The sequence below is a fragment of the Globicephala melas genome, chromosome 1 (assembly GCF_963455315.2).
Source record: "Globicephala melas chromosome 1, mGloMel1.2, whole genome shotgun sequence".
NCBI classification, from domain to species: Eukaryota; Metazoa; Chordata; class Mammalia; order Artiodactyla; family Delphinidae; genus Globicephala; species Globicephala melas.
In genome coordinates, this window is record NC_083314.1 from 81,852,482 (window position 1) to 81,875,129 (window position 22,648).

Genomic DNA, 22,648 nt, shown 5'->3' on the forward strand with positions numbered 1-22,648 from the left:
TACCGGATGTAGCCACGAGGGGGCGATATGAGCCACTGATTATTCCCAATTGAAGGTCTAAAGGAGAAGAGTGCTGACGGTTCACTTTCGTGGCATTTGACCAATCACCCAGGAGCTGCGCCGAACCCAAAGTTCTTCATCTTGGAGTCACCCCGGCACCAGGGTGGTCCCGGGCGGGCAAAAGGCCCGCGCTGCCCAGGCCTCGAGCACTGGCTATAGACGCTCAGCCACTTCCTCGAGCAAAGTCCCCTAAAGTGTCCTGACCCGAGAAGCAGTCGGGCTTCTCTCGTTGATGGAAAATGTTCCTCACCTTCCTGTCACACTGTGGCCGCTCTTCCCCATGTTCTTATAGCCTAAGCTGTGTGCTGGGACGGGCGCAGGGAAAGTGAGGACGAGTGATAGCAAAGCAGATGCAGGAAGCGGGAAAGATGAGGAGGAAGACAGCAAGGAACGCAGGAAGGAGAGAGGGCTCTCGAGAGTAGAATCGGAGGCGGAGGAGGAGGCAATCCCACGAAGTCCCAAGGGCTGTCCTGAGGGTCTTCAGAGCTCCCAGGGCAGCGGGAAGAGGACACTTGGAAAGAAGAGGAAAATAACTTTTTTTTTTCCTCGCGAGAATTTTACCTCAGGGCAGAAAACTCTAGAAATGGCGGCAGAGCAGGTGGATTTAGGGGAGCCGTAAAAGTTATTCCCTGTCGCTCACCCCGAATGGATTTCATTTCATTCTACGACCAGCAAACCTGAAGAGACGGCCGAGGGCAGGCGAGTCAGGCGCCTCCTGGCGTCGTGGAGGAAGTGGGCTCGGGGCGGAGTGACGAGAGCGCCCGGCGGGAGGCCGCTCCTGGGCCCGCGGGACTGTGCGCGGCCTGGCGGGAGCAGCGGAGCAGCCGTTAGAGGGTTCCATGGTGTAATGGTGAGCACTCTGGACTCTGAATCCAGCGATCCGAGTTCAAATGTCGGTGGGACCTTTCTGTTTAGTTAGAAGAAGGATTTTTTACTCCTCAGATGGGACGTGCTTTCCCGTTCCCGCGTCCCGGAGAGGCGCGGTCCGCGCGGTCCACGCGGACGTGGAGGGCAGGTGAGGGGACGAGCCCGCGGCGTCCCCGCTGGACCCTGGCGACTCTGCCCGTCGCTGGCCATCGGAGGCCCCGGCCCCGCCGCCCAGGGGCGCAGCGACCGAGCCGGTGGCACCCCCTCGGCGGGTCACCCTGGGTCTCGGGGGCAAAAGGCAGAGGCTGCGCCCACTGAGTCCTGCCCCGCGAGAGGGGTTCGCACCGCACGTCTTGTAACTAACTGCGCGCTTGTCCCTGTGACTAATTGGTCACGGTGCGGGGCTGTGACGTCGCTGAGCAGCCAGGGTGACAGCGTCTTAGCTTTCGGGTCGAGGGTTCCAGACCTGGATGGGAAGTACTGTATTGTATTCAGGTGCCCTATTTTATTCAGAATTTTAATTGATCCTATTCCAGTTTATTCCCATTTTATTCAGAATTTCTCGCTCTTAAGTCTCCATTGGACACGAAAAGGCACTCTTAGGCTAAGATTTGAACCTGGACTCTAGGAAATCTCATCCTTTCATCCCAAGCTCAGCCAGAAAGGGGAGCCCGGGCTGCGGATTCCGGCGTGTGAGGAGAGCAGGGATCCCTGACCCACCTCCCTCCAGGCCTTTGAGACACGTGCAGATCTTATAGTCAAGGCTAGACTATAGTGAATATGCCGTGTTTGGTTTGATTTGAGTTGGGAACCACATTAATTTTTTTAATCATTATAAAATTAATTTTTAAAATGTCGCCTCTAGACATCGAAAACACAATGTAACAAATGAACCCAGCCAAATGCCCCCAGTTAAACAGAGGAGAAGTTTGTTCTTGGAGCCGCAGGCGCTCTCCTCAGAGTGGGCGGCACCGGGAGCATCAGCGAGGGCGCAGCTGGAGGAAATGCTGACTCCAGGCCGTGGGGGTCTCGGGCGGAGTCTGGGCGTCCTCAGAACGTGGAGTCCTCCGGTGAGGTGTGCGCCTCGCCACCTCTCTCGCCGGCTCTGTGGCCAGTAGGGGGCAAGGCACTAAGTCCAAAAGGTAGAACCATACGGTGTTGCCAGGGGTGATCAGGCACGGGAAACCCGTTTTCTGTTAGGATTCGAATTCAGACCCAAGCAGGCAGGCTCCCATCACCGCACCAATCACACCACGACCGCTATGCTCCACCGGGGACCTACGGAGCTGTGGTCGGATCCACGTTAGCCCAGCCGTCTTTCTCCTCTGCAGCTTTCCTCCTTCACGCCTCTCAGACCCGACACCTGCGCCCGGAGGCTGAGGCCGCAGCATCGCCTTGGGTGGGGAGTTCAGAGCAGGTCGGGGTGGTGCCCTCCTGGCCTTTCTAGGACTTTTATCTGGTTCTAAATCAGCTGCTAGAAGAAAGGTTTTGAAGAACAGACGATCTGAAAAATCTAGGTTCCTCGAGGACTAAAACCTTACAGGTGGCATAAGAATTCTTGGTCTACCCACCACGCCGGGCCCCGGCGGCGGAATGCATCCTCCGCGAGGCATTTATTGGGCGCCTGCTGGATGCCAGGCCCTGCTCCGGGCGAGGGGCTGCCTGGTGAACAAACTCCCGGTCGTGCCTCGTGGAGCCCTTCTCTGGAGGCGCCCAGAGGGGGCAGAACGGTGGGGGCACAGCCGATTGCTGTCCTTCCCCCGTACGACCACCCGGGCCTGGAGGGGGACTTGCGGTGAGCGCGACGGGTGAGGCTGATCACGAGTGGGAAATGGAGGACTTGAGCCCGAGAGAGGCGGCCGTCGTCTCGTGTAGAGGGGCCGCTTTCGAGGCGGCCAGGAGCAGGCGAGGATGGTCGTGGGCCCGGCGTGGCTTCGTCGGAGCCCCCAGCTCACTCGGGCTCGGTGTCCACGGCCAGACGTGCCCGACGACGAGACTCAGTGTCTATGGCGCCAGCGAGGTTGGACAAGATACATTTGAATCTCTTTTCCGCTGGGGTTGGAAGGGACGGAGAATACGTTCTGATTCCAGGATGTTACAAGAAAACCTCGCAGCCGCTCGTCTCTGTGGCGCAATCGGTTAGCGCGTTCGGCTGTTAACTGAAAGGTTGGTGGTTCGAGCCCACCCAGGGACGAAGATTGGTCTTGGATATGCGATAAGCGAGGTCTCAGCTGTCGCTTTTATGCGTCTGCCCTTTCAGTTCCTCCCCAGAGACCCTTTCCCGGAATCTCCACCCAGCTGATGATCTCCGCCTGCTCCCTGTTTTTACCTGGTGCCCGTGGTCTCTTTGCACCACCTGGAGGGCTGCCCTCACTAAGTCATGTGTCTTGTACGTTCCAGGACACCTGCCAGAGGATGAAGGCACACGCACACGGGTGGCGGACATCCCTTACTCAAGCTGCGACGTCATAAATCAAGCTCCATGGCACCGCCCGCGCGGAGTATTCACCGCCCCATCTCAGGACGCCTCCGCCCTTTCGTTTGGGACTGTCGCTTTCTACGCCAAGTGTTCTGCAAAGTCAAGACAATTCCTATTCAAAATTTTTTCTTCTGTGTTTTCGAATTGCTCATTGTTAATCCCTTGTAGTACGTACGTTTCCTTTTAGACAGTGTAGTTTTCATCTCTTTACGTTAGAGTGGGTCTTTTTTTCTTTAATGTTTTTCCGTGTGTACATTTAACTGTTTTAAGTTACGGAATACAGGTGGAATAAATGTTTTAATGTCCTCCTCTGGTGATTCTAACATCTGTATCAGCTCTGGGTCATTTACAAATGACCGATGTGTCTCTGCATTATGGGTCATTCCTCTTGCCTCTTTGGCTACCTCAAAATCTCTGATACAGCAGGCATTGTGAATGGTGCCTTGTTGGAAGCTGGACAGTTGTGTTCCTGTAAACGCTGAACTTTGCTGAGGGATGCAGTTAAGTTACTTGCAAACAGGTTGATCGTTTCAAGGTATTGCTTTTAGGATTTGCGAAGTGGTTCCGAGCAGCGCTCCCTCTGGGGCTAACCAGCTTCCGCTACTCAGGCAAGATGGTACCGCGTACGAATTACGATTTTTGTTGTTTTTCCTTTTAGTCTACCTGCTTGTAAAAAGCACGACCTGTGTGAGTCTCTGATCTTGTCAAAGATTTCTCCCGACCTTAGGGAGTTTCCTCCGACGGCCGCACTGCTCAGTACTGTGCTGCACGCTGAACAGATCTCCTTCGCAGTTCTGATTTACTTTTAGCATCTTTCTCATGTCTGTGAGTCTGTCTGCTGAAAGATAACTCCTGCGGTTTTCCTGCTGTCTGCTCCGTGTTCTCAACGCAACAAGGTCCACTGGGCTCCATTTCAGTTTGCCCTCGTGTGTATTGCTTGCAAACTCTCCAAGCAATAAATTGGACCCATAGTTTCCCATCCCTCAGGATAACTCACTACCATTTTACATCAGACTCTTAGTCTCTTAGTTTTTAAAAAATTAATTTCACTGATTTGCGGCTGCGTTGGGTCGCCGTTGCTACGCGCGGGCTTTTTTCCTATTGCGGCAAGCGGTAGCGATGGCTACTACTCATCGCCGTACTTCCTGACGCAGTGGCTTGTTTTGCTGCGGAGCAAGGATTTCAAGTGCGCAGAGTACAATAATTGCAGCACGGGGACTTCTGGTAGGCTCGCACCCGTATTTCGCGCCGCGCGGGAGACCCTTAACCCCTGCACTGCCAGGAAAACCCGCATACTACTCGCCAAAGAAACCTGTGTTTCACGTCTCCTGCTAGATTTTTACTGTGAAAGCCTAACTTCTTAAAAAAAAAAAAAAAAAAAAGTCTGCGGAAACCCTAATTACTGCGCAGTATAGGAGCAGCCAAAGTAAGAAACTAAAGCACTAAAATAATCTTTCAAAAATGGCTTCTGTAGAGCACCACACCACTTGCATGGAAAGTTCATGCGCGATTCCCCCCCCCAAAAAAAATAGAAACAGCGCCTACTCTCCCACACAGCATCTGCTTTTTTTTTTTTTTTTTTTGGAGGTACGCGGGCCTCTCACCGCCGTAGGTCCTTCTAACGCAGAGCACAGGCTCTGGACGCGCAGGCGTAGCGGTCACGGCTCATGGGTCCAGACCGCTCCCCGACACAAACCCCCGCCGCGAGTATTGGTAGATGGATTCCTAAACACTACACAACCAGAAACACCTACTTCCTACTTCTTAAAATGCTTGAAAAGCCCAAAATAAAAGTACAGAAATCCCGACTGTATGTTACATAGACTGCAAAAATTAATTCTATTGTTAAACACCAGTTGTAGGGGGAAAGCGCGCACGCAGTCCCCCACTACCACAAATTACGCAGTCGAGTTTCCCCTATTTGGGGAAATCGCAAGCGTCAGCACACCCGAAGTGCAATGGGTGAGCCTCATCCTGGGAAAACCATCTTCATGATCATGGTATCTCCCCTGCCAGGTAAGTATGAATCGCTTTCCCCGCCCCCCCGTACAGCCTTAGACGCCTACACTGTACACACACGCTCCCCACCCACCCTCCGCACCCCCTCCCCTTCCACGCCTCTCAGCCCCTCCAAACGACTCTGCTAATAAAATCCAAGCAACTTCTCCCGAAAACTTCCACAGCCCGGGAAGTGGCTCGCCGGGAATTGTACCCATAAGCTGCAAGATTTACATAAGCCAAGCCCCATTCCTGACCTCTAAGGCGGCTCCTCTCCTCCAACCCCCGCCCTGTCCCCGCCCTGCCGAGATGACCAATGGGCGGGCCGGCTGCTGAAGGGGAAGTGACGTCACAATGTCCGCCCACTTCGGGAGCCCACCAAGCCGAGGTAACACGCCTCTTATCCTTTATTTGAGATACAGCGGGATTTTGCCACTCTCCTCGAATTCTTACCTTTTGTCCTGCGTTACACTCCGGGGAAAGGAATTCTGGGATCGTGTGTTATGCTGATACAGAAATTTTTTTAGTAAAGAAGTTGTAAAACAATGGATACAAGTATATATGTATGTGTCTTGTGTATAGACATACAGATTCAGGGTTTCATCTCAGAGTGCTACTCGGTGTATTTTCTGTGCACGTCCTTCTATACTTCAATCTCGTGGTATCCCAGGGACCATGTTTTTCCTTTCCCCACCATACAGAATACAAGAAATGAAGATTCTGAAAAAGAAGCTGATGACCAAGATAAGGGATAGAAAGATGACTTGTTTGCTTGAAGAGAGGTTGGTTGGTTGGTTGGTTGGTTTTCTCTTACTGGGTAAGACTGGGTTAGACCTGAGGGCGGGGAGGGGGGAGACTGCAGAAAGCAGCCAATTTGTGTTTTCAGACCAGAGAGCAAGGAGTGGTGTAACTTGATCCTTGAGGATGCCTTTGGCATAAGGGGGAAGTTGACTCTTCTGGAGAATCTTGGAGTCAACAACAAAGGAACTCAGCACCCAGCTAACTTCCAGGAAGAAGCTTCCTTTCCTCCCCCTTTCCCCTTCTTTCTCTCTCTGCAGCCATCAGAAATAAATTCTGGCTCATTTCATCTGAAATATGCTTTATTCCAGGGATAGTAATAGCTCAGAGAATCTCCAGCAAACTGGAGAACCAGACTGTACAAACAGGGAAGAATACGAAAGGCCAATGGAAGGGAGCACACAGACCAAATGGGAAGGACACTAGTGCCCCCTGCTGAGTGACAGACCCTGTAGCTTTGCACAGGTGACACTACTGGCCCTGGACACTAGACACCTCCAATGGCTCCATGACTTCTGCTGCACCTGGTCGGTGTTAAACTAAGGATCTTGAGGTAGGGAGATTCTTCTGTTGCAGGGGACAGAAAAAATTTCCCCGGGGCCTACTCCTTGTGTCTCTCAACTCCTGTCAAATGCTGGAGTAGTTGTTGCTGATGAGGATTGGCCAGCTCTCGGTAATAGACCCCCATCTTAGCCCCTAGGAAAACTAAGAAAGCAAGTATGTGATCCTTAAAAGTTGCAGAATGTGGGAAGTTCCTCATACAAAGGGGGCTCAGATACTAGATGGCTTAGATATGGCAAAAGACCCCCCCTGTACCCAGCACCCTGCAGCCAGCCCTGTGGATAACATTATAAATCCAGTGCCCAAGCCACTGCAACCCTGCCTCAAATATACACGTGTGCACGACCCAACCTCGGAGCATACTAGATGTTTATCCCTGAGCAGAGGGTGAGGGTTTCAACCTCTTATACAGGGATGGTGGGTACATCATCCAGTATTATTTACATTATCTCCACTGAGAATTGAAAAGTTTGAAAGTTCATATTTCTGGGGGTAGAGTAATTGATCTAAAGCCATGGTAAGAAATAGCCACCAAAACTGGTTCTAAATCCTCTCTATCCACCAATGTCCAATGTAGGAGTTTCCTGTTGCTACTGTAACACATTACCACACAGTTAGTGGCTTGTAAAAACACGCATTTATTATCTTATGGTTCTGGAGGTCAGAAGTCCAAGATGCACCTCACTGGGCTAAAATTAATGTGACAGTGGAGGTGAGGTTCTTTCTGGAGGCTCTAAGGGAGGATCACTTTCTTTGCCTTTTCCAGCCTCTAGAAGATGCTCACATTCTACTCTCACAGTCCCCTTCCATCTTCAAAGCCAGTCACGGCTGATCAAGTTGTTCTCAAAACACATTATTCTGACACCAACTCTCCTTCCCTCTTTCACTTATATGGACCCTTGTGATTCCATTGGACCCTCCAGGATAATCTCCCCATCTCAAGGTCCTTAATTTAATCACACCTGCAAAGTCTCTCTTGCCATGTCAAGTAACATGTTCACAAATTCCAGGGACCAGGATGTGGACATCTTTGGGGAAGCATTATTCTGCCGCCACAGCCAGTCTCCTCAGTGAACACATTTCTGCAAACATATCAGTCAGTGGTGGCCTCTCTCTTCTGAAAGCCAGGTGAAAGCAACTGAGTCCACTGCCTTTGAGTGTCAGCCAGTCAACAGCCGTGCCCCGTGTTGAGGCATCTGAGTCAGAGAGAGAGAAGGAGAAAGTCTGTGGGGAGAGGAATCTGAGGCCCCAGTGCCTGGGAAGTTCCCAGGGACCAGAGCTGAGAGCTGCAAACGCCTTCATGGGAGGAGGAGGCTGGAGAGGGTGTTAGGAACTGAATGTATGTGTTCCACCACCCGCCCCCCAAATTCATATCTTGAACCCTAATCCCTGTAGGGCTGTATTTGGAGAAGGGGCCTTTAAGGAAGTAATTAAGATTAAATGAGGTCATAGCCTTGGGACCCTGATCTGATAGGATTAGTGTCCTTACAAGAGGCGATACCAGAGAGCTTGGGCTCCTGCCCTACCCCAGCTCAAGCAAGGAGAAAAGGCTATGTGAAGACCCAGTGAGGCATCTGCTATCTGCATGCCATGAAGACAGCTCGCATTGGAAACTGAATTGGCAAGAACATCAATCTTGATTTTGGACTTCCAGCCTCCAGAATGTGTGAAAACAGATTTATGGTTAAGCCACCCAGTCTATGGTAATTTTTTATGGCAGCCCAAGCTGACTAATACAGGAGGTTACTTAGCCAGTGGCCCAAGCAGCTTCTCCTAACTGGCCTTTGTGGGATCTGCCCCCAGTTTTGTTCATTTCTTGTAATTAGTACTTGCAACCTGTTTTGCCCTTGTTAGGGCTGATCGGTGACTTTAGAATGAAGATTGATCACCTGGTTTAGGATTTCATAGTGCAATTTACTCCATGTAACAATGACCTGCACCAAGGATCTTCTTAGATTTTTTTTTTTTTAAACAAGTTTGACATCTTCCCAAATATCAACCTAGCATGACTTGGACAGCTGGACTGAGATTCTGCAGAGTGACCCATGACCCCATGTGGCCTGCATTTCCTTTTCTCATGAGAGATTTCCGTGCTTCGGACTCTCCACAACCACAGACCAGGGTTTTGCTGCTGGTAAGTGATCTGTGCCTAGCTCTGGGGAAACCTAGGGAGAAAGGAAAGATCCCCAGAATCAAGGCATGGGAGGCTGCTCTTCTGGGGATAAAGGAGTCTGGAGGATGAGAGAGGAGGCTGGGGTGTGTGTGTGTCCAGCATGAGGTCAGGGGAAGTTCAAGAGAGGGCAGCTGCCATTCTGGGACCAGAGGCTAGAACCTCCATGGCATTCATACTCTGGTCATTGTCCTCCTTATTCTTCCTCAGCTTCTGCCTCCCCCGTCCTTGCCATCCTCCCCTACCTTCTCCCCAGGCGTTTTTGTTCCCACTCCTCCTTCTTGTTCCTGCCCCTCTTGCTCCCATCCTCCCATCCCTTCCCCCCCGACCCTCAGAGCAGGCCAACATGGGAAGAGACTGCCCCAGTCTGAGGGAGTATCTTCCACCAGCCTGAGAAACATGAACACATTGCTCTCTGGTCAGAACCTGGTTTGGTGGAGACAGAGCAAGATGGCTCTGCCTGAGGAGCTCATCCTCCACAGCCAACCCAGGCAGCACGGGCCTTAGGCCGACCCCGGGGATGTGTGGCCAAAAGTCAGGAAGCTCTCTACTGGGACCTGGAACATCTGGTTCAGGAGGCCCCAGACAGGTTAACCTTTTGATGCCTGCTTCTTTACAAGGCGAAGTTCCAAGGAAAGGGGCATGGCGTCCCCCCCTGTCCACCTGGTGTTTATGCAAGGGTGGGTCTGAGAAAACCCATCTGTTCCACGGAGACCAGCTGAAAGTTCATAGTCAGAAGTTAGTGGGGTCCCAGGTGCACCGACTCTACCACCACCTTCACTTCCTCTACCACAGGCTCTTAGTCTTGGATGAGATTTCCACCATCAAAGTCAACCTGGGGGTGGGGGGAGGGTGGGGAAGCAACATCTGGGAAAAGAAACCTAATCTAAACTGACTAGTTCTTTTTTGTTTGTTTGTTTGTTTTCGCGGTATGGGGGCCTCTCAGTGTTGTGGCCTCTCCCGTTGTGGAGCACAGGCTCCAGATGCACTGGCTCAGCGGCCATGGCTCACGGGCCTAGCCGCTCCGCGGCATGTGGGATCTTCACGGACTGGGGCACGAACCCGTGTCCCCTGCCTCGACAGGCGGATTCTCAACCACTGCACCACCAGGGAAGCCCTAAACTGACTAGCTCTTGTGCAATAGTATGGTCATCAATGGAGCGTTTCTAGGGCTCTGATTTGACTTTGTCTTGCTTTGCTGTCCTACATTGCACTTTCATATACTGTCTTAATTTTACTAAACTTTGTTGAAAGTAGACAAGTTTTTTTTTCTTTATTCCAATATTAGTTGGCACCTTAGTTAGTAGTGTTCTCAGCAGCAGAATAATGCCCCCTCTAGGTTGTCCCTGTTGTAATTCCCCAAACCTGTGAATATATTACATCACATAGAAAAGGAAACTTTGCAGCTCTGATTAGGATAAAGACCTTGAGATGAGGCGATTATCCTGGACTATTCAGATGGGCCCCCTGTAATTACACGGGACCTTAAAATTGGGAAGCAGAAAAGAAGGTCAGGATGATGCAAAGTGAGAAGGACTCTACCTGCTGTTGCTGGTTGTGAAGATGGATAAAGAGGGCACAAGCCAAGGAATGTGGGTGACCTCTATAACCTTTTCAGAAAAGACAAGGAAACAAATTATCCCCTAGAGCCTCCAGAAGGTAAGGCAGCCCTATTGACCCCTTGATTTTAGCCCAGTGAGACCTTTGTTGGACTCCTAACCTACAGAACTGTAATATAGTAAATGTGTGGTCGTTTAAGCCACTAAACTCATGGTCACTTATTACAGCAGACATAGAACACCAATTCAATAAGTGTCTAGCACATTCACCTTAGCAGTAATAAGATGGGGGACACATGAACCCTGTATAAATCTGCAGGTTGTCTGTCTGTCTTTGGCTGACAAGTCAAGAGATATTGGTACATGTTTGAAGCATTACATTAGGTATGTTTTTTCCTTTCCATTTTTTTCCCCTAAAGAACTCTCACCCTGTTTCCTGCACAGGTGTACCCAAGATGGTTCTCATTGCAATTACAGCAAATTGAAGACATTGGTGGCGACACATTTGCTTTTAAGAACGGGTTCTAACATGTAGAGGGAAACAATATAATTTATGGAAAGTTAAATACTGTAGAATCCTCCATTCCAAAGATACATTTTTTGCAACTTTATTTTTATTAGGGTGAAGAACTACTTTTCAAAGGTGAAACACAAGAATGCCTTTTAGGAGTTTTTCCTAAAACTAATTGATCCTGACCAGGTCTGAGATTTACTGGATTCATATGCTGTTGTTCTCATAAATGTTACATCCATAAAATGAAGTTCTTAGAAGTCATATTTGAGTTCTCCATTGACTACTGATTACACCATCAATGCCTTCCAGCCCTGGCAGCACAGGGAGGAAGGAAGAATTGCTGGGATGCTTGCATCACCACAGGGCAAGAGGTCCTCAAATTTTACTACTTTATCTTTAAGTAATACTTCATAGATTGGCTGACTTTTCATCCATTCTGCTAACTCTGCCAGTGAGTTCCTCTGTAGTGACAGCTAAAGGCACTCATGGAAAATACTTAAATAACCAAGTGTAAAAGCAGAAGTCATCTACTACGGAAGGAGAGCATGTGTCTACCTCAGGCCTGAGTCTTTTTTTTTTTTTTTTTTTTGGCGGTACGCGGGCCTCTCACTGTTGTGGCCCCTCCCGTTGCGGAGCACAGGCTCCGGACACGCAGGCTCAGCGGCCATGGCTCACGGGCCCAGCCGCTCCGCGGCATGTGGGATCTTCCCGGGCCGGGGCACGAACCCGTGTCCCCTGCATCAGCAGGCGGACTCTCAACCACTGCGCCACCAGGGAAGCCCAGGCCTGAGTCTTTTGATGGATCTTTTTGTGATTGATGGTGGTGGTGGTGACAATGGTTGAGCTTTTTGTTCATGTTGTTGCTTAATTTTTCAACCATTACTAGGAAATAATTGTGCAGTGAGTGCTTGATTTTAATTCTGGCAGGCAAAAGAACATAACTAAGGACTTTTCCCAAGGAATGCTTTGAGATCTTTATGTCAATTTGTGGTATGACTTATACACTTTTCAATTAAAGATTCTTAAAGGAAGACAAGCTTATTTTATAGGTTTGAATCAGTCTTATAGAACAATAGGTTTTCAACTGGGATCCGCAGCCCACCCGCATCAGAAACATGTGGTTTGTGTTTACGTGAAAAACGCAGACTCTAGGCCTCACACCAAGGAAACCTCTGGGGATTGGAGCCCAGGAAGGAGTTTCTGTAATCTCCACAGCTGATTCTGAGGCACTCTAAATGTAAGAACTGCCCTTTAGTACTTTTAGATAGGGGATTGTTACAAAATGACAAGAGGGTAGATCATTCTTTTAAACTTAGACTTCAAGCATTAGACAGTGAGGTGAGCTCTTCGTGACAGTTTGTCTTTCCTATTCCCCACTCAGCCTAGGGACTCGTGCAGAAATTAGAAACAAAGTAGGGGGAAAAATCGTATTTCTTTGTACACATTTTTTTTGAATTTTATTTATTTTTTATACAGCAGGTTCTTATTAGTCATCAGTTTTACACACAGCAGTGTATACATGTCAATCCCAATCTCCCAATTCATCACACCCCCACCCCCACCCCCCGCCACTATCCCCGCTTGGTGTCCATAAGTTTGTTCTCTACATCTGTGTCTCAATTTCTGCCCTGCAAACCAGTTCATCTGTACCATTTTTCTAGGTTCCACATATATGCGTTAATATATGATATTTGTTTTCCTCTTTCTGACTTACTTCACTCTGTATGACAGTCTCTAGATTCATCCACGTCTCTACAAATGACCCAATTTCATTCCTTTTTATGGCTGAGCAATATTCCATTGTATATACGTACCACATCTTCTTTATCCATTCGTCTCTCGATGGGCATTTAGGTTGCTTCCATGACCTGGCTATTGTAAATAGTGCAGCAATGAACATTGGGGTTCATGTGTTTTTTTGAGTTATGGTTTTCTCAGGGTATATGCCCAGTAGTGGGATTGCTGGGTCATACGGTAATTCTATTTTTAGTTTTCTAAGGAACCTCCATACTGTTCTCCATAGTGGCTGTATCAATTTACATCCCCACCAACAGTGCAAGAGGGTTCCTTTTTCTCCACACCCTCTCCAGCATTTGTTGTTTGTAGATATTCTGATGCTGCCCATTCTGACTGGTGTGAGGTGATACCTCATTGTAGTTTTGATTTGCATTTCTGTAATATTTAGTGATGTTGAGCAGATTTTCATGTGCATCTTGGCCATCTGTATGACTCCTTTGGAGAAATGTCTATTTAGGTCGTCTGCCCATTTTTGGATTGGGTTGTTTGTTATTTTAATATTGAGCTGCATGAGCTGTTTATATATTTTGAAGATTAATCTTTTGTCAGTTGATTGGTTTGCAAATATTTTCTCCCATTCTGAGGGCTGTCTTTTCGTCTTGTTTATGGTTTCCTTTGCTGTGCAAAAGCTTTGAAGTTTCATTAGGTCCCATTTGTTCATTTTTGTTTTTATTTCCATTACTCTAGGAGGTGAATCTAAAAAGATCTTGCTGTGATTTATGTCAAAGAGTGTTCTTCCTATGTTTTCTTCTAAGAGTTTTATAGTGTCCATTCTTATCTTTAGGTCTCTAATCCGTTTTGAGTTTATTTTTGTGTATAGAGTATGGTGTTAGGGAGTGTTCTAATTTCATTCTTTTACATGTAGCTGTCCAGTTTTCCCAGCACCACTTATTGAAGAGACTGTCTTTTCTCCATTGTATATCCTTGCCTCCTTTGTCATAGATTAGTTGACCATAGGTGTGTGGGTTTATCTCTGGGCTTTCTATCCTGTTTCATTGATCTATATTTCTGTTTTTGTGCCAGTACCATACTGTCTAGATTACTGTAGCTTTCCAGTATACTCTGAAATCAGGGAGTCTGATTCCTCCAGATCTGTTTTTTTCCCTCATAGCTTTAGCTATTCGGGGTCTTCTTTGTCTCCATACAAATTTTAAGATTTTTTGTTCTAGTTCTGTAAAAAATGCCATTGGTGATTTGATAGGGATTGCATTGAAACTGTAGATTGCTTTAGGTAGTATAGTCATTTTCACAATATTGATTCCTCCAATCCAAGAACATGGTATATCTCTCCATCTGTTGGTATCATCTTTAATTTCTTTCATCAGTGTCTTATAGTTTTCTGCATACAGGTCTTTTGTCTCCCTAGGTAGGTTTATTCCTAGGTATTTTATTCTTTTTGTTACAATGGTAAATGGGGGTGTTTCCTTAATTTCTCTTTCAGATTTTTCATCATTAGTGTATAGGAATGCAAGAGATTTCTGTGCATTAATTTTGTATCCTGAAACTTTACCAAATTCATTGATGAGCTCTAGTAGTTTTCTGGTGTCATCTTTAGGATTCTCTATGTATAGTATCATGTCATCTGCAAATAGTGACAGTTCTACTTCTTCTTTTCCAATTTATATTCCTTTTATTTCTTTTTCTTCTCTGATTGCCATGGCTAGGACTTCCAAACTATGTTGAATAATAGTGGTGAGAGTGGACATCCTTGTCTTGTTCCTGATCTCAGAGGAAATGCTTTCAGTTTTTCACCATTGAGAATGATGTTTGCTGTGTGTTTGTCGTATATGGCCTTTATTATGTTGAGGTAGGTTTCCTCTATTCCCACTTTCTGGAGAGTTTTTATCATAAATGGGTGTTGAATTTACTCAAAAGCTTTTTCTGCATCTGTTGAGATGATCATATGCTTTTTCTTCTTCAGTTGTTAATATGGTGTATCACGTTGATTGATTTGCTTATATTGAAGAATCCTTGGATCCCTGGGATAAATCCCACTTGATCATGGTGTATGATCCTTTTAATGTGTTGTTGGATTCCGTTTGCTAGTATTTTGTTGAGGATTTTTGCATCTATGTTCATCAGTGATATTGGTCTGTAATTTTCTTTTTTTGTAGTATCTTTGTTTTGTTTTGGTATCAGGGTGATGGTGGCCTCATACAATGGGTTTGGGAGTGTTCCTCCCTCTGCTATATTTTGGAAGAGTTTGAGGAGGATAGGTGTTAGCTTTTCTCTAAATCTTTGATAGAATTCACCTGTGAAGCCATCTGGTCCTGGGCTTTTGTTTGTTGGAAGATTTTTAATCACAGTTTCAATATTAGTGCTTGTGATTGGTCTGTTCATATTTTCTATTTCTTCCTGATTCAGTCTTGGCAGGTTGTACATTTCTATGAATTTGTCCATTTCTTTCAGGTTGTCCATTTTATTGGCATAGAGTTGCTTGTAGTAATCTCTCATGATCTTTTGTATTTCTGCAGTGTCAGTTGTTACTTCTCCTTTTTCATTTCTAATTCTATTGGAGTCTTCTCCCTTTTTTTCTTGATGAGTCTGGCTAGTGGTTTATCTATTTTGTTTATCTTCTCAAAGAACCAGCTTTTAGTTTTATTGATCTTTGCTACTGTTTCCTTCATTTCTTTTTCATTTATTTCTGATCTGTTTTTTATGATTTCTTTCCTTCTGCTAACTTTGGGGTTTTTTTGTTCTTCTTTCTCTAATTGCTTTAGGTGTAAGGTTAGGTTGTTTATTCGAGATGTTTCCTGTTTCTTAAGGTAGGATTGTATTGCTATAAACTTCCCTCTTAGAACTGCTTTTGCTGCATCCCATAGATTTTGGATCGTCCTGTCTCCATTGTCATTTGTTTCTAGGTATTTTTTAATTTCCTCTTTGATTTCTTCAGTGATCACTTCGTTATTAAGTAGTGTATTGTTTAGCCTCCATGTGTTTGCATTTTTAACAGATCTTTTCCTGTAATTGATATCTATTCCCAAAGCGTTGTGGTCAGAAAAGATACTTGATACAATTTCAATTTTCTTAAATTTACCAAGGCTTGATTTGTGACCCAAGATATGATCTATCCTGGAGAATGTTCCATGAGCACTTGAGAAAAATGTGTATTCTGTTGTTTTTGGATGGAATGTCCTATAAATATGAATTATGTCCATCTTGTTTAATGTATCATTTAAAGCTTGTGTTTCCTTATTTATTTTCATTTTGGATGATCTGTCCATTGGTGAAAGTGGGGTGTTAAAGTCCCCTACTATGAATGTGCTACTGTCAATTTCCCCTTTTATGGCTGTTAATATTTGCCTTTTGTATTGAGGTGCTCCTATGTTGGGTGCATAAATATTTACAATTGTTATATATTCTTCTTGGATCAGTTCCTTGATCATTATGTAGTGTCCTTCTTTGTCTCTTCTAATAGTCTTTATTTTAAAGTCTATTTTGTCTGATATGAGAATTGCTCCTCCAGCTTTCTTTTGATTTCCATTTGCATGGAATGTCTTTTTCCATCCCCTCACTTTCAGTCTGTATGTGTCCCTAGGTCTGAAGTGGGTCTCTTGTAGACAGCATATATATGGGTCTTGTTTTTGTATCCATTCAGCTAGTCTGTGTCTTTTGGTGGGAGCATTTAGTCCATTTCCATTTAAGGTAATTATCAATATGTATGTTCCTATTCCCATTTTCTTAATTGTTTTGTGTTTGTTATTGTAGGTCTTTTCTTTCTCTTGTGTTTCTTGCCTAGAGAAGTTCCTTTACCATTTGTTGTAAAGCTGGTTTGGTAGTGCTGAACTCTCTCAGCTTTTGCTTGTCTGTAAAGGTTTTAATTTCTCCAGCAAGTCTGACTGAGATCCTTGCTGGGTAGAGTAATCTTCGTTGTAGGTTTTTCTCCTTCATCACTTTAAATATGTCCTGCCAGTACCTTCTGGCTAGCAGAGTTTCTGCTGAAAGATCAGCTGTTAACCTCATGGGGATTCTCTTGTGTGTTATTTTTCCCTTGCTGCTTTTAATATGTTTTCTTTTTATTTAATTTTTGACAGTTTGATTAATATGTGTCTTGGTGTGTTTCTCCTTGGATTTATCTTGTATGGGACTCTCTGTGCTTCCTGGACTTGATTAACTATTTCCTTTCCTATATTAGGCAAGTTTTCAACTATAATCTCTTCAAATATTTTCTCAGTCCCTTTCTTTTTCTGTTTTTCTTCTGGGGCCCCTATAATTCGAATGTTGGTGCATTTAATGTTGTCCCAGAGGACTCTGAGACTGTCCTCAGCTCTGTTCATTCTTTTTTCTTTATTCTGCTCTGCAGTAGTTATTTCCACTATTTTATCTTCCAGGTCACTTATCCGTTCTTCTGCCTCAGTTATTCTGCTATTGATCCCTTCTAGAGTATTTTTAATTTCATTTATTGTGTTTTTCATCGTTGCTTGTTTCCTCTTTAGTTCTTCTAGGTCCTTTTTAAATGTTTCTTGCATTTTCTTTATTCTATTTCCAAGATTTTGGATCATCTTTACTATCATTATTCTGAATTCTTTTTCAGGTAGACTGCTTATTTCCTCTTCATTTGTTAGGTCTGGTGGGTTTTTATCTTGCTCCTTCATCTGCTGTGTGTTTTTCTGTCTTCTGATTTTGCTTACCTTACTGTGTTTGGGGTCTCTGGAGCTCCTTTAAGCAGCACTCTTAATCCCTCTCCTCTCACACCAGGAAACAAAGAGGGAAGAAAAAGTCTCTTGCCTCTTCGGCAGGTCCAGACTTTTCCCTGGACTCCCTCCCGGCTAGCCGTGGCGCACTAACCCCCTGCAGGCTGTACTCATGCCGCCAACCCCAGTCCTCTCCCTGTGCTTCGACCGAAGCCCAAGCCTCAGCTCCCAGCCGCGCCTGCCCCGGCGGGTGAGCAGACAAGCCTCTCAGGCTGGTGAGTGCCAGTCGGCCCTGATCCTCTGTGCAGGAATCTCCCTGCTTTGCCCTCCGCACCCCTGTTGCTGTGCTCGCCTCCCTGGCTCCAAAGCTTCCCCCTCCGCCACCCGCAGTCTCTGCCCGCAAAGGGGCTTCCTAGCATGTGGAAACATTTCCTCCTTCACAGCTCCCTCCCACTGGTGCAGGTCCCGTCCCTATTCTTCTCTGTTTATTCTTTTTTGTTTTGCCCTACCCAGGTATGTGGCGGGTTTCTTGCTTTTTGGGTGGTCTGAGGTCTTCTGCCAGCATTCAGTGGGTGTTCTGTAGGTGTTGTTCCACGTGTAGATGTATTTCTGATGTATCTGCGGGGAGGAACGTGATCTCCGCATCTTACTCTTTCGCCATCTTCCCCGAGACCTGTAAAGCTTTTGATTTCTCCATCGAATCTGAATGTGATCCTAGCCGGGTAGAGTAATCTTTGTTGTAGGTTCTTCCCTTTCATCACTTTAAATATATCATGCCACTGCCTTCTGCTTTGTAGAGTTTCTGCTGAGAAATCAGCTGTTAACCTTATGGGAGTTCCCTTGTATGTTATTTGTTGTTTTTCCCTTATTGCTTTCAATAATTTTTCGTTGTCTTTAATTTTTGCCAATTTCATTACTATGTGTCTCAGTGTGTTTCTCCTTGGGTTTATCCTGTATGGGACTCTCCGCACTTCCTGGACTTGGGTGGCTATTTCCCTTCCCACGTTAGGGAAGTTTTTGACTATAATCTCTTCAGATATTTTCTCGGGTCCTTTCTCTCTCTCTTGTCCTCCTGGGACCCCTATAATGCGAATGTTGTTGCATTTAATGTTGTCCCAGAGGTCTCCTAGGCTGGTTCATTTCTTTTCCTTCTTTTTTCTTTATCCTGTTCCGCAGCAGTGAATTCCACCATTCTGTCTACCAGGTTACTTATCCGTTCTTCTGCCTCAGTTATTCTGCTATTGATTCCTTCTAGTGTATTTTTCATTTTAGTTATTGTATTGTTCATCTCTGTTTGTTTGTTCTTTAATTCTTCTAGGTCTTTGTTAAACATTTCTTGTATCTTCTTGATCTTTTCCTCCATTCTTTTTCTGAGGTCCTGGATCATCTTCACTATCATTATTCTGAATTCTTTTTCTGGAAGCTTGCCTCTCTTCACTTCATTTAGTTGTTTTTCTGGGGTTTTATCTTGTTCCTTCATCTGGTACATAGCCCTCTGCCTTTTCATTTTGTCTATCTTTCTGTGAATGTGGTTTTTGTTCCACAGGCTGCAGGATTGTAGTTCTTCTTGCTTCTGCTGTCTGCCCTCTGGTGGATTAGGCTATCTCCACATTTTGTTTTAATAGCCACCAAAAAGGTTGTTTCATTTCCTCTCACTGACCCTGTCCACTATTTATGTAACCCTTCAACATATCATTATAGCAACATATATAAATATATATCACACATTTATTCACACATATGCATATTCTAAAGCACTGCAAAGACACAGACTAGGCTTTAGCACAACTGAGGTCTGCTCACATTTCACTTAAAAATGATCACTGGTTCGTTTACAGAAGACTTTCAATGGGCTTGGATTTTTGGATTTGTTGTTTCCCTGGTGTCACTTCTGTCATCCCCAGTGTCTGTCTCCTCTAAGTTGGCTGTCTTAGTGAAGCAGTCATCTGAACACCAGGACACGAAGACCTCTACCATCACCCTGTTTGTATGTTTCCATGAACCAAGGCACAGCCCTGGCATTTCCCTACCCCACGAATGGCCAAAGATTCAGTGTAGCAACAAACGTTCATTTTGATTCAAGGTTTTGTACATTCCATCCATCATTCTGCTAAACCAGCCAGCATATTATGAGAAAAGCCTGAATATTACAGTATTCTGTTAGAATGCAGGTGAGCTATTCCCCAGAATCTGTGGGGGAAAGAGGTGTTTAACTTTTTATTCAGACTTGCAAGAGGATACTGTGGTGACGATCTACCAGGTCAGGGAGATCTTGGCTGATGGCTCAGGAAAGCAAACCAAGGCAGGTACATAAGACACAACCTGAGGCCTCCTGGAATATTCTTCTTAAAATATCCTATTGTTCCACTCGTGATGTTTTTGTCCCCATGGTAGTATTGGATACTGGATTATTATCAAACAGAGGATGATCTGCTTAATGTTTCCGGCCCTGTCTGAATTTATCCATAGGAAATCGTACTGTTCTTGAGGAAGAGGAAGACCAAGACCTTATCTGTTCTAGGTAACTATGAAGAAACATGGGTCTTAATTCAGTGGTGACATCTGGTCATCTCAGATGCAGGGAAATCTGAAAGTGCTGAATATGCCTATTTCTTCCATTCTGACAACCACAAAGTGTCCCTTTTAATAATGTTGTCTGCTTTCACTGCGGTACTTGTATAGGCCCCTTTATGAATCCCTCTCAATTATAGTAACCTACAGTCAGTTGATGCAGGGGTACTAATCAGCCACCCGATTTCTTGCAGTCTCCTGTTCTCTCCTTTCTATTAAAACCAGCGTGAGATACATATCTGCCTCTGCCTGTTTGGCCTTACCACACTGGCAGGTATTTGATGGCAAGGAAAGGAACGAGAGAAAAAATTCGTATCACATCTCAGTATTAGAGAAATTGGCCTTGAAAACACAAGACTTCTAGGAGCCCATTATGCTGCCAGAGCCTATTCACTTGGCTGCTACATGTAAATTTCACCAAAAACTTATGCTATTGTTGAAGCCGCCTTTACAGTTTCTAAGGGCGTGCATGATGTGACTGCTGTGTACTGGGGTAGTTCAGTCTCCTTCCTCCTGGGCTCGTTTCTGATCAGTGCTCAGAGCATGTCATGCTCACTTTCTCCCCCTCCCTCTCTCTCCTTTTCCCTTTGCAAGCACCCGCCGGCCCCAGATAGGAAAGGGTTTTTATACCTCCCTTTATGGGGACTTCCCATTTCTTTTCTGTGACTGTTAGGCAGCTAGCTACAGATGAGCAGCAGGGGAAGGCAGAGGTGGAGACTCAGAATATATTGTGCATTGTGTCCAAGTGAGTCATGTGTGAGGGGGCATAGGTGTGTGCTTGTATAGGCTAAGCATGGAGTCCAGAGTATAAAATAGTACCTCCCCTTCCCACAATAATGAAATTTAGTGTTTCCTTTTCTACTGTTAAAATGCAACTTGCAGTTCGCTATTCACTAAATGGATTTCCCTAACGGGTTCAGAACTGCAGATTCAACAAATTGATTTTTTTTTCACTTAATTTTTTCCTTATGCAAAAACCCCATAATGAATCTTAGGCCTCATTCTCCTATGTTTATCCTTTTTCATGCGCTTCTATGCACTAGCATAAAAGAGTAGGAGAGACTCTTTCTTTGGGAAAAGTTTGAGAAGAAAGTGATGAGAATCTAGTATAACTAAAACTAATGCTTTTTCACTTTTACTTCAGAGTTTTGTTTTTCTATATGTTGAGAATATTCCTAGAAATGCCCTAAGGTGGATCCATCATGAAGTTACCTTTCTAGAATGTTGGTGTCCATGGGATGCAAATGGGTTGGGCCACAGTTACACTCCCTGCTCTCTTTTTGCTAATTTCATTTTGAGTTTCCTGTTTTTCCATTTGTTCCTCAGCCCCTTTGGAGAAGGATTTCTCTGCAAAGCCTTATTCCTGTCCAGGAGGGTGACCAAACAACCTCCATTAACTGTTGACACCTCCAGATTGGAGCCTTTCCTCTCCCTTCCCCCAAATATATGGAAAGGGCCTGTGGCCTGGGTTCTAGGGCCAGGGTTGTCAATAACAGGCCACGTGGTTTTAGTTAGTCCCTAGCCCCTTGGAAACATAGCTCCTCATCTGTAAAAGGTGGAACTAGACTTGGAAACATTCTGAGGTTCCTGTTGGCTCTCACATTCCAGGGCTTTCCCTGTAGCCTGCCCCTCCTCCTCAGAAGACAGGGACGTAGAGATAGAAGAGGGTGTGTTTCTCTACCAAGGATCCTCTGCTCCCATAGCAGTCTGTTTCTGAAAGTGTACAAGGGATGCTAAGCACATCCATCCTGGTACATGTGAGAAAGTCATCATTCGGTCCAGATGAAGGGGATTCAAGAGGGACGTACGTGGCTGCTGAGGATTGGGTGGTGGGGATTCGGTTAAGGCTTTGCAGCAGCTTTGAGCTGGGATATCACCAAGCACTGGTGGGGTGAGGACAGGGGTCCCTAGATCCTGCACCACAGGCTGGATGAAAGTTTAGGGAGGTATTTCTTCTAACTCATGTACCTCACTCTCCACTTCAGCCAGCCTGTGGCTCCCCCTTCAGCTCCTCCTGTCGACAGGAGCTCAGCCTGCCCCTGGCCTCTGTCACCATGTAGCCATCCCTCCAGGCTCAGCTATCAGCAGGACCTAGCAAAACTCACATTTCATCTCTCTCTCTCCTCTCTCTCCCTCTCTCTCTCTCTCTCTCTGTCTTTCACAGATACCAATTACTTTAGGAACTAAGAAAAGATACCGCCAATTTGGAAGAAACCACATTATAAAATGTACCTTTTCCATTTGATGAAAATACATCTGCAGCAGCAAGTCAAGTTAAAGCCCAAACAGAACCCTGGAGGGATCCTTTCCTGAGAATCAACCTTACAACCAACAACTACTCTCCACACTCCAAGACACAGATCTGATGGAAGAAATCCCAGTTATCAGCCTCCAAGGGTGATTCATTGATAAGGAGACCAATGCTTTGATGGACACACAGGTTGGAGAGACCTTAACTCTTGCTCGTCTCAATGTTCATCCTCCACACACCGGCATCAGGAGCAACTGGAAGAAGGCAACATGTCAACCTGGTCATTCTTTGCCACTAGATGGACTGTACTAGGATCTGAGGGCATTAACTATGCAGTGTTCTTGCTGAAACTGTTTAGCCTGAGTTTCATCATGAGGTAGTTATGACTG

General features: G+C 45.7%; 3 non-coding genes across 3 annotated transcripts; 2 read left to right on the plus strand and 1 right to left on the minus strand.

The window, feature by feature from the left end:
* Positions 1 to 893: 893 nt before the first annotated feature.
* TRNAQ-CUG (transfer RNA glutamine (anticodon CUG)) lies at positions 894 to 965 on the plus strand. Its single transcript has one exon. It is a non-coding gene; the product is annotated as a tRNA-Gln (tRNA).
* Positions 966 to 3,047: 2,082 nt separating this feature from the next.
* Positions 3,048 to 3,121, plus strand: TRNAN-GUU (transfer RNA asparagine (anticodon GUU)). Its single transcript has one exon. It is a non-coding gene; the product is annotated as a tRNA-Asn (tRNA).
* Positions 3,122 to 5,266: 2,145 nt separating this feature from the next.
* On the minus strand, positions 5,267 to 5,430 carry LOC115859970 (U1 spliceosomal RNA). The gene has a single exon (XR_004042286.1). It is a non-coding gene; the product is annotated as a U1 spliceosomal RNA (small nuclear RNA).
* Between the last annotated feature and the right edge of the window lie 17,218 nt (positions 5,431 to 22,648).